This window comes from Hemitrygon akajei, chromosome 23, assembly GCF_048418815.1.
Source record: "Hemitrygon akajei chromosome 23, sHemAka1.3, whole genome shotgun sequence".
NCBI lineage: Eukaryota > Metazoa > Chordata > Chondrichthyes > Myliobatiformes > Dasyatidae > Hemitrygon > Hemitrygon akajei.
In genome coordinates, this window is record NC_133146.1 from 2761220 (window position 1) to 2777082 (window position 15863).

A 15863-nucleotide genomic window follows, 5' to 3' on the forward strand; every position below is an offset into this window, starting at 1 on the left:
ATTTGCCTGCTTGATGTGTCCAGACCTCGGTCCTCTTCTGAAACAGATTCCCCAGTTTCCTAATCGTTCAACAATTTACATACCTCCTCTTTAAATATTTCCAATGAGCTAGCCTGCTCACCTCAGTCTGCTTACACTCTAACACTAGATTTCAAGGCTGAAGTAAAGAGATTTTTGGACTTGGTAAGAGAATCGGGGGATGCGGAGATCAAGCTGGAGAAGTTTCTCTGGACAGGGCAGCAAGTTCAGAGAGATGAAAGGCCCCTTGTCCTCTTATTTCTTATGCTTTACAAGTAAGTAGCTCTCTCTTTCTTCAGTGTTGTATTTTTTGTCTCTACATTCTCCCTGGAGGCAGATAAAATGAATAAACCTTTTAATGTTCAACTCCCATACTACACCTCCTCCAATGCCACCCTGCAGAGAAGCTCCGGGTCCTTGCAGGGAAAAGTCAACAATTGTTTTGTCCTTTGACCAACTTGATCTTTGCAAGTGTATACTGACATAAACGGATTTGACTGTGAAGATATTGTAATACAGTCATTGTGTTACTGAACAATTACTTCAGAGGCGTGAGTTCAAATCACACCGCAAGTAATTAATTTACAATAAAATTTTAGTTTTAGTAATGGCAGTCATGAAAGTGCTGGATCATCAAAAAAAAAGACTATCTGACTTATTCTTTACCTTCAGGGAAGAAAATCTGCTGTTGTTACCTTGTCTGGTTTACATGGAACTTCAGATTCATCAATGTATATAAATGACCTGGATGAGGAAGTGGGGGGATGGGTTAATAAATTTGCTGATGACACAAATGTTGGGAGTGTTGTGGGTAATGTGGAGGGCTGTCAGAAGTTACAGTGGGGCATTGATAGAATGCAAAACTGGGCCAAGAAGTGGCAGATGAAGTTCAACCCAGATAAGTGTGAGGTGATTCATTTTGGTAGGTCAAATATGATGGCAAAATATAGCATTAATGTTAAGACTCTTGGCAGTATGAAGGATCGGAGGGAACTTGGGGTCCAAGTCCATAGGACACGCAAAGATGCTGTGCAGGTTGACTCTGTGGTTAAGAAAGCATACGGTACATTGGCCTGCATCAATCGTGGGATTGAGTTTAAGAGCTGAGAGGTAATGTTGCAGCTATATAGGACCCTGGTCAGATCCCACTTGCAGTATTGTGCTCAGTTCTGGTTGCCTCACTACAGGATGGATGTGGAAACCATAGAAAGGGTGCAGAGGAGACTTACAAGAATGTTGCCTGGATTGGGGAGCATGTCTTATGAGAGTAGGTTGAGTGAACTCGGCCTTTTCTCCTTGGAGTGACGGAGAATGAGAGGTGATCTGAAAGAGGTGTAAAAGATGATGAGAGGCATTAATCGTGTGGATAGTCAGAGGCTTTTTCCCAGGGCTGAAATGGCTAGCACAAGAGGGCACAGGTTTAAGGTGCTTGGGAGTAGATACAGAGGAGATGTCAGAAGTAAGTTTTTTTACGCAGAGAGTGGTGAGTGTGTGGAATGGGCTGCCGGCGGCGGTGGTGGAGGCGGATATGATAGATAGGGTCTTTTAAAAGAATCCTGGACAGGTACATGGAGCTTAGAAAAATAGAGGACTGTGGGTAAGCATAGGTAATTTCTAAGGTAAGGACATGTTCGGCACAGCATTGTGGGCCGAAGGGCCTGAATTGTGCTGTAGGTTTTCTATGTTTCTATGTTTCCATGTATTCACTGTTACATGCTTCCTTACTTATAGAGTCATATCTGGCCTTTTGGAACAACTCATCGACACTGACCAAGATGCCGCAGAAACAAATCCCATTTGCCTTCCTTTGACCCATGTGGCTTTAATCTTTAACCTTTAACCTTTCTTGTACAGACGAGCGGCTACCGGGTAGCTTCAGGTCGGTGGATTGGGTTGAGTTCTAGCACTCATTTGTGGATCTGGAAGAATACACCATGGTTGTCATGACTTTATTAAAACAGTGTATCCCCACAAAATCATTCAGAGTCTTCCCCAACCCGAAGTTCTACATGATCCATGAGATCCACAGTCTGCTAAGGGACATTCAAGTCTGATGACCAAGAAAATTACAGGAGGTCAAGGTACAATCTCCGGAAAGCCACTCCAAGGGCAAAGTGGCAATTTTGGACGTGACAGGGCTTACATGCTATCACCTCTTACAAAGTTAAATCATGCAACATGGGTGACGACAGGCTTCACTTCCAGATGAGCTCAATGCCTCCTATGCTCATTTTGACCATCAAAACATGGAGGAACCATCACAAACTCACACAGCCTCCGATGATCCTGTGGTTTCAGTCTCTGATGCCAACATGTGAGCAGCCTTCAGGAGGGTGAACCCACAAAAAGCGTCTGGCCCAGAAGGGGTACCTGGCCAAGTACTAAAGACCTATACTGATCAACTGACTGAAGTATTCACTGAGATTTTTAACCTCTCACTTCGGCAGTCTGAGGTACCCACCTACTTCAAGTAGGCTTCAATTATACCAGTGCCTAAGAAGAACGTGATAACCTGCCTCAATGACTATCATCCAGTGACACTTACATCCACAGCGATGAAGTGTTTTGATAGGCTTGTGATGAAACATACCAACTCCTGCTTGAGAAGTGACTTGGATCTGCTCCAATTTGCCTACTGGAGCAACAGGCCCACATCAGATGCCATCTCATTGGCTCTTCACACAACCCTGAAACATCTGGACAGCAAAGATGCATACATCAGGATACTCATTTTTGACTACAGCTTAGCGTTCAATACTATCATCCCCTCAAAACTAATCAATAGCCTCAATACCTCCTTATACAATTGGATCCTCAATTTGCTCACTTGCAGGCCCCAGTCTCCACAACCTCCGTCCACACAGGTGCATCTCAAGGTTGTGTGCTTAGACCCCTGCTCTGCTTGCTTTACACTTATGACTGTGTGGGCAAGCACAACTCCAAGACCATATTCAAATTTGCTGATGACACCACTGCCACAACAACAACCTTTTACTCAGTGTCAGCAAGACCAAGGAGCTGATTTTTGACTTCAGGAGGAAGAAGGAAGAGGTCCATGAGCCAGTCCTCATCAGGGAATCAGAGGTGGAGAGGGTCAACAATTTTAAATTCCTCAATGTTGTCATTTCAGAGGACCTGTCCAGGACCCAGCACAAAGAAAGCATGGCAGCACCTCTACTTCCTTAAGAGTTTGCATGACATCAAAAACTTTGATAAACTTCTATAGATGTATTGTGGAGCGTATACTAACTGACTGCATCACAGCCTTGTATGGAAACACCAATGCCCTAAAAATGGAAAATCCTACAAAAAGTAATGGATATGGCATATTCCATCACGGGTAAAGCCCTCCCCACTGTTGAGCACATCAGCATGAAGTGTTATCACAGGAACAGCTACCACCCCTCAAACATCAGGATCTTGAACAAAAGGTGATAATATGGTGGTTATTATTCTATTATGAATTTATTGAGTATGCCCACAAGAAAATAATCTCAGAGTTGTATATGGTGACACATATGTACTTTGATGATAAATTTACTTTGAACTTTGATCTGAATGTAAGATGAAGATTGGTTTAAATGAGCAATAAATGTATTTGATTTCAGCACCATTCAGTGAACAAGACAACTACCATGCAACGTGTAAGTTTAAACAAGTAAGTAATTCCCAGAAAGAGCTGCACACTGGATGAAAAACAGACTTGCTTATCTTTATTCATCTTTTTACTTTGCCTATTTATTCTAACAGACAGCTTTAACTGGCCTTGGACGCCCACTTCAGCTTGACTTCTGGGTACTTTCCAAGAAAGGCCCAGCCCTCACAAGCAGTGGAAAATGAACTCTCAGGGAGTCTGTTTCACACGAGTGGTACAAACCAAAAGTTCAGATCAATTTCCTCACAGGATGACAAAGGACGATAAAACTGCCGCTTCCTTCCACAGGAAGCAGGAAATCTGCAGCAGAATTTGTTTAAGGTTGAGTAGAACATGTACTCACCCATCACACCTCCAATTTAAGTCATTCATTTGTGGCGATTTGCCTGTACGAGACCCACGGCGGGCCATTGCACTGCAGGTATACGCCAGACTTGGTACTTCCTCATTTACATTCTGAAAAACATGTCTCTGCTTCATGAGAAGGTTTTGCCCCACTGAAAAACTCGATGAGAGGAAGTTTGAGAAACGAATATACATTGCAATATTGGTCTTGTGTCCTAGAACACAGAACAGTGGAAAGCACAGTACAGGACCTTTGGCATACAATACTGTACTGGCCTACTCTACAATTGAGCTAACCCTTCATTCCATACCCTCCGTTTTTCTTACATCCCATATGCTTATTGAACAATCTCTCAAATGTCCCAGTTGTATCAAAGATTCAAAGCACATTTATTATCAAAGTGTGTATGCAGTACTCATTCGCCTTCCACAGACAGCCCCAAAGCACATTTATTATCAAAGTGTGTATGCAGTACTCATTCGCCATGAAACAAAGAAACACCATGGAAGCTGCTCACGGAATGAACATCAAGCGCCCCTGCACCACAAATCGTGCAAACAGCAACAAACAGAAATGAGCAAAAAACATAGGATATCAAATACAAAGTCAAAGGAGTCCAGGGAGATTCAATTCTGCTCAGTGTTCATTATCTGCAGCTTCCACCACCATTCAAAATCACCTCAAATAACAACAAAAGAAGCAACAATCAGAACCCAGAACACGTCGTAACAATCGGCACTGATTAAACCTTGCCCAAGACCCAGAAAACTAGCACCATTACCAAGGACAGCGAGACCATTCCAACACAGAGGCCTTCCTCCAGGAGCAGTGAGTGAGAGGATGGTGGAGGCACCCTCCTCACTCGCCTCGATGATTTCAATCTTCCTCGGCGAGGAACAGAGTTGATCATGGACTCGCACCCCATCTCCAAGTTCTTGGTCTAGAGGACGCACGTTTTGCTTGAAACACCCTCAGAGACATCAAAGCACCAGATTGCTCAATCAGCCTGAAAAACACACCACCTAAATATCAGTCCCAGGCTCCGACAGTAGCAGAACCACAGTGAAAGATAAAGAAGGTGTAAACAAAGAGACAAACAAAGAACAGTATAACACAGTACAGGCCAATCAGCCCATGATGTTGTGCCGACCCTTAAACCCTGCCTCCCATATAACCCTCCACCTTCAATTCCTCCATATACCTGTCTAGTAGTCTCTTAAACTTCACTAGTGTGTCTGCCTCCATCACTGACTCAGGCAGTGCATTCCACACACCAAACACTCTCTGAGTGAAAAACCTTCCTCTAATATCCCCCTTGAACTTCCCTCCCCTTACCTTAAAGCAATGTCCTTGTGTACTGAGCAATGGTGCCCTGGGGAAGAGGTGCTGACTGTCCACTCTGTCTATTCCTCTTAATATCTTGTACACCTCAATCATGTCTCCTCTCATCCTCCTTCTCTCCAAAGAGAAAAGCCCTAGCTCCCTTAATCTCTGAACATAATGCATACTCTCTAAACCAGGCAGCATCCTGGTAAATCTCCCTTGTACCCTTTCCAATGCTTCCACATCCTTCCTATAGTGAGGCGACCAGAACTGGACACAGTACTCCAAGTGTGGCCTAACCAGAAGTGGATGCTCTGCTCATTCTGTCTATTCCCCTTCCCTCTCCTGACAGTCACCCAGCTACCTGTCTCCTGACTCTTGGGGGTGACTATCTCCCTGTAACTCCTGTTTATTTCTGCCTCTGCCTCCTGAATGATCTGAAGTTCATCCAGCTCCAGCTCCAGTTCCCTAACTCGGTTTGTCAGGAGCTGCAGCTGGATGCACTTTTTACAGGTGTAGACAATTGTGCTCGCCCTGACTTCCTACATACTCCATACGGAGCACTCAACTGCCCTAACTGCTGCCTCCATAACCTACTCCTAAGGTAATTAAATTAATTAAAGGAGCTTACCTGGCCTTAACTCACTGGGAGCAAGTTCGTCCTCAGCCTCTGCTCGCTGAAGTCTCTTAAGCCAAAGCCTTCTTACTCTGTCTCCCTCTATTCCGTCACCTGCTACTACATTTACCGCCCCATTAATCTGATCGCTTTTTAAACTCTCCCGCTGATCTCAGAGGCCGATCTTCCCGCGCTTGCACAATCGTGCCCCGTTCAAACTGCCGAAGAAAAACGAGGTGAAGTGAGTGATTTCATGAATCATCTGGAGGATGTTGCCCTTGACTGTGTTGTTTGCTGGAGCCATCTTCTTCCAGTGATACTACTACAGAGGGCAGTGTGCTCCAGTACCTACCAGTCCTGTACAAACCATGCCTCTGGTATCCCCCCTAAATTTTCCTCCAGTCACTTTAAACACTCCAAATGACTACGTGATACACAAGCTAGTACATAGGTCAAGGCAGTATGCTATAGAGAGCCAGCTGTTGCCCCTGTAGCAGGCTCCCTCTCTCCACGCAGCTGATGAATCCAAAGGAACGACAGAGACACCAGTGGCATCGCAGGATTTGCCGGTCAGTGTTGAACTCCTTGCAGGACTGCCTGAGAGACTCCAGTTCCAGATTTATCCTTGGCATTTACTCCCCAAACCTTCCCCATGAGTGCGAGGTAACAGAAGTTTTGTTTTTTTGATTTGAGTTGCCACCATGCCTGATGAGCCCCATCTGCCCGAAGACTGGAACAAAGAGCCACGTAAGCACACATCTTATTAAACAGTGGACCCCCTAACTGTCCGTTCAACATCAAATCCACTTTTTTTCCTAACTTGTTTTTCATCAGCTTCTGAGAAGCTGTACTTACAAATCAAGGTCATTCATTTAATCGTCCTTGTTAGCTTTTATCTATCGGGTTGACAAAAATATGAATGAAAACGTCCTTTCAACACAAAAAATATTGAATCTCATAGCCAAGAAAATGTTATCTGTCTGGCACTGTATTTCTTCAGCAGAAATTACCTGTAAATTTATAAAAAATTTCTTTTTCGCTCAGCTGACTGCTCAGTGTGACTTGTCACAAGATGAAGACGGTGGTGGCTGTTCGGTGTTCTAGTAACAGGTGCTGAGATCTTGGGCTTGATACAAACCACAGTTCTTTCTATTCTATCACTTTGGTGAAGTCATTTGTAGGACACTGAATGGCTAAGGATATGTAATCTACAAGCTACTTAATGGAATTTACCAATAATGCTGTTTGAAAATGCTGAATTCTCATCAATTGGATTCTAGCCATGGGAACATAAACAGAAAAGATTCTGCTGATGCTAGAAATCCAGAATAACAAGAACAAACTGCTGGAGGAACTCAGCAGTCAGGCTGCATCTATGGAGAGGAGTAAACAGCCGACCTTTCAGACTGAGACCCTGCATCGGGATTCCAGAGGGTGTCAACCCGAAACACTGACTGCTCATTCCGTGTTGCTTGGCCTGCTGAGTTCATCCAGCATTTTGAGTGTGTGTGTGAGAGAGAGAGAGAAAGACAGAGTGTGTGTGTGTGTGTGTGAGTGTGTGTGTGTGTATGTATGTGTGTGCATATATGTGTGGGTGTCTAGGTGTGTGTATTTGTGTGTGTATGTGTGTGTGGGTGTGTGTGTGAGAATGAATGTGTGTGTGTGTTTGTGTGTATGTGTGTGTATGTGTGTGTGTTTGTGTGTACGTGTATGTGTGTGTGTATGTGTGTGTGTACGTGTATGTGTGTGTATGTGTGTGTGTGTGTTTGTGTGTGTGTGTATGTGTGTGTGTGTGTGTGTGTGTGGGTGTGTGTGTGAGAATGAATGTGTGTGTGTATGTATGTGTGTGTGTGTTTGTGTGTTTGTGTGTATGTGTGTGTGTTTGTGTGTACGTGTATGTGTGTGTGTATGTGTGTGTGTACGTGTATGTGTGTGTATGTGTGTGTGTGTGTTTGTGTGTGTGTGAGTGTGTGTGTATGTGTGTGTGTGTGTGTGTGTGTGTGTGTGTGTGTATTGCTCTATCTATGTGATGCCTGCACATTCACCTTGCCGCATGCTCCAGTATCCTCCCACATCCCAAGGATGTGGTGATGGATTAAAGGGCAACTGTAGAAATAGCTCTGAGTGTAAGTGTACGGTGGAGAATTGCAGAGAGCTGATGGGGCAGTTGAAATGGAAAACAGGTTCAGGGACATGTGGAGGGTTGATGAGGATGTCCTGAGAGATGGCAGTGATTAAACAGTCCCTGAGTCCTGATGAAGAATCTCATAACATTTATTTCCTTCCATAGATGCAGTCTTAACAGCATTTGGTGTGTATTGTTAGAGAGATGGATTGGTGTCTGGTGTTGGAAGTGTGAGTGAAGTGAAAATGCTAACATTGCCTCTTACCCAGTATGCACCAATCACCACACTTTCCACCCTCACTTTGTAGTGAAGTAAAGGCAAATGGCCAAGGAATCTCAGAGAGCAGCCTCTACCTGTATTTTGTGATAAAGTTTACCACAAAATCAGCTGCCGTAAACAACTTGGTGCTTGTTTGTGTCTATGCATGGGGGTACCAAGGTGACATCTAACAGCATAGAGATTGTGTTTGAATGCCTCTCCCACAAATTCCAGTCAGGCGTGCATGGCATGAATGATGAGGGTCATTTGGCTTTTCACAACAAACAGGAGGAGTGTTTCAATGAGATTTAGAGGGGATCTGTCGGAAATGAGAGAGACTGGATTTTAGAGCTGCCTTGCTCGCTGCTGCCAGAGTCCTGGAACCTGGGCAAGGATTAGTCGATGGGGTGTGTGGATCAGACTCTGTAGTTCACATTGTGATGTGTTTCTGGTTTCTGGCCGATCCTTTGTGTCGCTATTTTGTGTGATTTTGACCGGGGCGGGCTGGCTCTGTGGCCTGAAGTTAACAAATGATTCAGAGCTAGATCAAACCAAACAGGGTAGGTGTGGACTGTTTTGATGATGTTTTATATTCTATGTTAATTGCTGATTTCTTTTCTGCTGCTCAATTTGTTCTTTTTGTAGCTCGTTGAGGGTTGATGTTTTTCTTTGAAGGGTTTCATGGTTTCTTTCTTTGTTTCCTGGCTGTCAGTGGGAAGACGAGTCTCAGGGTTGTATACTGCATACATATTTCGTATCCTTTGAGCTGACAGCAGATAGAATCCCCTTAAATACTGTCCATAGCCCTTCTTACAGGTGTTGTTTGAGTCAACAACTGCTGCCCCCTGGCCCCCCTCCCCGAGATGTCATATTGTGAAGCCAGGACTGCTTCAACTGTAAACACTGATCTCATTCAAGATGAGCTTTACTTGTCACAGGTACTGTGCATCAGAACATCGAGACCTGCCATGCTGTATCGTTTTGCATCAACGATTGAGATGTGCTGGGGCAGCCTGCAGGTGTCGTCTCAGATTCCAGCACCACGACTTACTAGCTGAAACTGGTACGTTGCTGCAACATAGGGGGAACCCTGAGGAAACCCACATGGTCACGGGGAGAACGTACAAATGCCTTACAGATCGTACAGCTGGCGCTGTAAAGCGTTATGCTGACCACTACAAAACTGAGCCACCATGTTGGAAGTAAATCCAATTGGGACTTAATTAGATTGATCCCTTCCCACTCACTTTGCACATTACACCTTGAGAACTGACGTTAATGTCACCTTGGTTCTTAAGCAGAGATGGTATAGATTCAGATTCATCTATTTATTACAAGTTCATGGAAACATACAGTAAAATGCATCATTCGTGTTAACAACCAACACAAGCTTAAAATGTGTTGGAGACAGCCCCCAAGTGTCACCAAATCTTCCACCTCCACCACCCACAATACTGAGTAGAACAAGACAGAACACAACCACAGCAAAACATTCCCTGTTCCTCTCACACACACAACCTGCCCCCAGCCCCAGACCAGGCCCCATCCAGGCTCCAGGCTCCAGACTCCAGCAGACTTGTGGATTTGCAGACACTGGTTCCGGCCATCAAGCCTTGGCATTTTCCCATTTGTCTTGTTCCAATGTGGGGATTGCTGGAGACAAGGTGAGGCGTGGTGGTGAGGAGGCCGGGAAAAACATCTGGGGCGATGACGTGTCTTTGCTTGACACTAGCCTACACTGAGATTAGCCAGATAGTAGTTAAAATCACAGCTTGCATGTTATTGTGAAGCAGATGCAAGTCAAGAATACTTCTAAGGGTGTCCACTTTTGAGAAGAATGCTCCATAGTCAGTTTTGCAGAGTCCATTGAAGCAACAGGGAACAGTAATAGGAAATGGGTGTTTGAGGAAGACGGACATACCCGTCTATAAATACTGTAATCAATTATATCTCCTTTCTGCATCAACATTGTGGCGTCTCCTTGCCTGTGGTTCTCTTCTCAGGCATTGATGCACCATCAATAACTCTTGGAGATGTGAGACGAGATATAGGCTTTTATTGGCTGGAAGAAAGAACAAGCAGCAAATGACCACCACACGACATTCTGGCGACTGAGGCCGGGGCTGTGCCTCCAATCACCTTTATACCGGGGTCCGTGGGAGGAGCCACGGTCTGTGGGAGGAGCCACAAGAGCAGTCAGCGGGGGGGGGGCGTGTCCAGACAGGTATATGTAGTTCACCACATTCACCCTCCTTTGTTTTAAAAGAGAGTCCCCATGGGGCGAAGTTTCTTACAAGTATATTTACAGGTTAAGTCTATCAGGCTGTCGAGTCTGTCGCTGCGATCTACGTAGCACCGGCTGTGATTGCACAGGAGATGGTGGTTGTGCTGGTTCCAGCCTGACTGGAGGTGTCAGCCCACTAGGCGTCAGTGATCCCTCATGCATGTGCGAGGCGCCTGGTACGGGAGTGTTGTGAGGAGTCTGTGTAGGGCTTGGTGTGTGCAGTGTCACCTTGGGTACAGGGTTCATAGTTATCGTGGAGTGTTCGGGGTAGGGGTCTACTGCTCCTGCGGGCGCCAGGTCGCGGACGGAGACCATGTCCTCCCGCCCATCAGGTAAGACCACGTAGGCATACTGGGGGTTCGCATGTAGTAGGTGAACCCTCTCGACCAGCGGGGAGTATTTATTGCTCCGCGCATGTTTCCAGAGCAGCACTGGCCCTGGGGATGTCAGCCAAGCCGGTAGGGTGGTCCCAGTGGCAGATTTCCTGGGAAAAGAGAACAGGCGCTCGTGAGGGGTGGCATTGGTGGATGTACATAACAGAGAGCGGATAGAGTGGAGTGCCTCGGGGAGGACCTCCTGCCATTGAGAGACCGGCAACCCTTTTGACTTAAGGGCTAAAAGTGTGGCCTTCCACACTGTGGCATTCTCCCTCTCCACCTGTCCATTCCCCTGGGGATTATAGCTCGTGGTCCTACTAGTAGCAATGCCCCTAGCCAGCAGGTACCGGCACAGCTCGTCACTCATAAAGGAGGACCCTCTATCACTGTGGATATAGCAGGGATATCCGAACAGAGTGAAGAGCTGGCGCAAGGCTTTTATGATGGACGTGGCAGTGGTGTTGGGGCAGGGAATGGCAAAGGGGAACTGCGAGTACTTGTCGATAATGTTGAGAAAGTAGACATTGCGGTCGGTGGAGGGAAGGGAGCCCTTAAAGTCAACACTCAGTCACTCAAAGGGGCGGGTGGCCTTGACAAGTTGCGCCGTTTCAGAACGGTAGAAGTGCGGTTTGCACTCAGTGCAGATTTGGCAGTCCCTGGTCATCGTCCTGATGTCCTCAAGGGAGTACGGCAGGTTCTGGGCTTTCATGAAATGGTAAAATCGGGTGACCCCCGGGTGGCAAAGATGTGCATAGAGGGCGCATAGCTGGTCGAGCTGCGCGCTGGCACACATTCCCCGGGATAGAGCATCAGGGATCATTGAGCCTTCCAGGCCGGTACAGGATATCATAGCTGTAGGTGGAGAGTTCTATTCTCCACTGCAAAATTTTATCATTTTTGATTTTGCCCCGCTGTTGGTTGCTGAACATGAACGCAACCGAGCACTGGTTGGTCAGCAAGGTGAACCTTTTGCCGGCGAGATAGTGCCTCCAGTGCCTAATAGCTTCCACTATGGCCTGGGCTTCTTTCTCCACTGCGGAGTGCCGAATTTCAGGGCCTTAAAGGGTACGGGAGAAGAATGCTACTGGCCTGCCTGCCTGCCTGATTGAGGGTAGCAGCCAGCGTGAAGTTGGAGGCATCACTCTCTATTTGGAAGGGAATGGACTCGTCCACCGCATGCATCGTTGCTTCGGCAATGTCCCCTTTAATGCGGCTGAAGGCTGCGTGGGCCTCGGCTGAGAGGGGAAATGTGGTAGACTTGACCAGGGGGCGGGCCTTGTCTGCGTAATGAGGGACCCATTGGGCGTAATAGGAAAAGAAGCCCAGGCACCGTCTGAGGGCTCTGAGGGTGGTGGGAAGAGGGAGTTCTAACAGGGGGCGCATACGGTCAGGATCAGGGCCAATGACCCCGTTCTCCACGACATACCCAAGGATAGCGAGTCGGGTGGTTCCGAACACACACTTGTCCCTGTTATAAGTAAGGTTCAGGGCTTTGGCCACTTGGAAAAATCATTGGAGGTTGGTGTTGTGATCTGGCCAGTTGTGACCACAGATGGTGATGTTATCCAGATATGGGAACGTAGCCTTCAGTTGGCACTGGTCCACCATCCGGTCCATTTCCCTCTGGAAGACAGAGACACCATTTGTGACACTGAAGGGGATGCGCAGGAAGTGATAGAGCCTGCCGCCCACCTCAAAGGCGGTGTAGGGGCGGTCCTCTGGGCAGATGGGGAGCTGGTGGTAAGCGGATTTCAGATCTATGGTTGAGTACAGCTTGTACTGAGCTATCTGGTTGACCATATCCGTGATGCGGGGTAGGGGGTGCGCGTCAAGCTGCGTGAACCTATTGATGGTCTGGCTATAGTCCACGACCATCCTATTTTTCTGCCCGGTCCGAACAACAACCACCTGGGCCCTCCAAGGACTTGTGCTTGGCTCAATGATCCCCTCCCTGAGCAGCCGCTACACCTCCGACTGAATGAAGGCCCTGTCCCCCGCGCTGTACCTCCTGCTTTTAGTTATCACAGGTTTACAGTCGGGGGTCAGGTTGGCGAACACCGGTGGGGGAGGGATCTTGAGGGTGGAGAGGCTGCAAGTGGTGTCAGTAGCACAGCTGTCGGCATGGTGATGGGTGGGATGTGTGGGTCGGTGTGTGTGTGTGGTTAGTAGCGAGGTATATGATGAAGTCCCACAAAACTGAGGATTCCTGACAGTGAGTGGTGGGAGGGGCCCGTCATATGCCATAGTCACACTTTTGAGGTGGCTCTGGAAGTCCAGCCCCAATAGCACAGGTGCGCACAGTTGAGGCATGACCAGTAGCGCAAAGTCCCGATATTCTGTGCCCTGCACCACCAATGTCGCTACACAACCCCCCTGGATGTCTGTGGAATGCGATCCAGAAGCCATGGTGACCCTCTAGCTTACCGGCCATGTCAAACAGGCAGCTAGTCCTGTGCCCCTCCACCAGGATGTCCATCATTGACCTTGCAAGCTGGTGTGGGGCACTTTGGTCGAGGGTTATGGAGACCAGAGTTGAACCGCCGTCTTGGTGCCCGGTAAGCACCCGTGGGTCGGAGGCGGGGCGAGGTGGTGCCGACAAAGATGGCTGCCCCCATGTCTCGCACAGGGCGGGTAGGCAAGATGGCGGCGACCATGCCTCGCACGAGGTGGGCAGGCAAGATGGCAGCGACCAAGATGGCGACCCCCATGCCTCGCTCGTGGCGCTGCCCGACCCCGCTCTGGTTCAGACTTACAGACCTTGGCGAAATGGCCCTTCTTTCTGCAGCTGGAGCAGGTAGCTTCTCGGGCCAGGCAGTGTTTTCGGGGGTGCTTTTTGAGTCCACAGAAGTAACACTGCGTGGACTCGTGACTGGCAGCAGCCGAGGTTGATTCGCTCGCGGGTGGCGGGGTCTGCAGCATCCACAGAACCAGCGGGGGATCGTGCGGCTGGACCGTGTCAGCGTTGTGCAGAGCAGCCTCCAGTGTGTCGGCCGTCTCGATCGCCAAGCGTAAGGTAAGGTCGCGTTTTCCAGCAGCCGCTGGCGCACATACACTGACCTGATCCCCGTAACGAAGGCGTCTCGTACCAGCAGCTCCGCATGCTGTTCCGCCGTCAGCCCCCTGCAGTCGCAGGCCCGCATGAGTGTCTGTAGGGCCCGGACAAACACAGCGCTCAACTCATCCGTCCACTGCCGCCGCGTTGCTATGCGATGTCTTGCATAGACGGTGTTCACCGGCCACGGGTACTGTCTTTTGAGGGCGTCCAGTGCCCTTTGGTAGGTTGGCAGGTCCCTGATAAGGGAGAATACTTTCAGGCTGACTCTGGAAAAGAGGATTTTGTGCATTGTGGCAGGTTCAGTCACGGGAATCACTTCCAAGTATGATTGGAAGCATGCAAGCCAGAGTTCAAAGGCAAGAGCTGCATCTGGAGCTTGAGGGTCCAAGTCTAATTTTTCCAGATGTAAAATACTCTCCATGTTTTAAAACTTCCAGCCAATAAAATTGATGCACCATCAATAACTCTCGGAGACGTGAGGTGAGATATAGGCTTTTATTGGCTAGAAGAAAGAACAAGCAACAAGAACAAACACACTACATCCTGGAGACTGAGGCCGAGGCTGTGCCTCCAATCGCCTTTATACCGTGGTTCGTGGGAGGAGCCACAGGAGCAGTCAGTGGGGGTGGGGGGGTGGGAGGGCGTGTCCAGACAGGTATATGTAGTTCACCACAGGCATGAAAGATACAGTTGTGAATTTTTAGTTGAAATTGACTGTTTCCAGGCTTTAAAACTTCAGCAGAACTTCATCCTCTGCACTGAGGATGAACCTTGGGCTTGCAACCATTCTCTAATTTATTCTATCCTCTATGACATGAAAGAGGAAGCCAGTTTTGTAGTGGAAGAGCAGAGATGTTGTGTTTCTTTGGGGCAGGGAGGCTCCAGGTGAATTAACAGCAGATGGAGGAAATAGATTAAAAGCAGGAGTCAAGCTGGACTCAGTTACAAGAAACTCAACGACCTTCCCTTTGATGAAAATCACAAATGTGTCATCGAAAACCACATCCCCATAACTACATCACAATTCACTGAGGACTGTTCAGCATACCACACCCACACCCATTCACTCACCCAATAACTATCTCAATCAGTCAGGACTTGCACCCGAACATCCACTACCTTTCACACATGCAAGCCTCAAGCCCAAATCTTTCAGTTTTTAAGAAAGGTGAGCTTCATTTGTAACATGTGCATTGAAACACACACTGAAATGTGTGGTTTGCTTCAATGACCAACAAAGTCTGAGGTGGTGGGGCAGCCTGGAAGTGGCACCATGTTTCCAGCCCTACAGTTCACTAGCTCTTACTGATACGAACCTGCACGGTCACAGGGAGAACATAGAAACATCATACAGGAGCTGGACATCGATCTCACAGCTGGCTCTGTAAAGCATAATGCAAAATCGCAACCCGACTGTGCCAAAGTTCTGCTAGTTTTCAGTAAATCTTCAATCAAAGGCAGGATGTCTGCATGACAAAGAGACACAAATTACAGATAACTGCAGCCAACCCACAGGGCTGAATTTTCAATACCGTATCCCCCAGTAGAGACAGCAACCATTATCGAGTCTGTCAGCAGCATGGAACCAAGGAAGGTTCTCGTTCCACAGCCCACCTCCTCCTCATCCTTTATTTTCATCTGATTTACAAGACAAGGATAATGTCAGCATGTCCTCTCCCTAACCTTGCCCTCATCAGACCTTACGCCAGCATACCAAAGGCAATGACAGAAGAGCAAGCTCCCAGCCGTCAGCTCAGCTACTGGCACCGTGTAGTCCAAGACCGGATCTGTACTGATGAGTCACC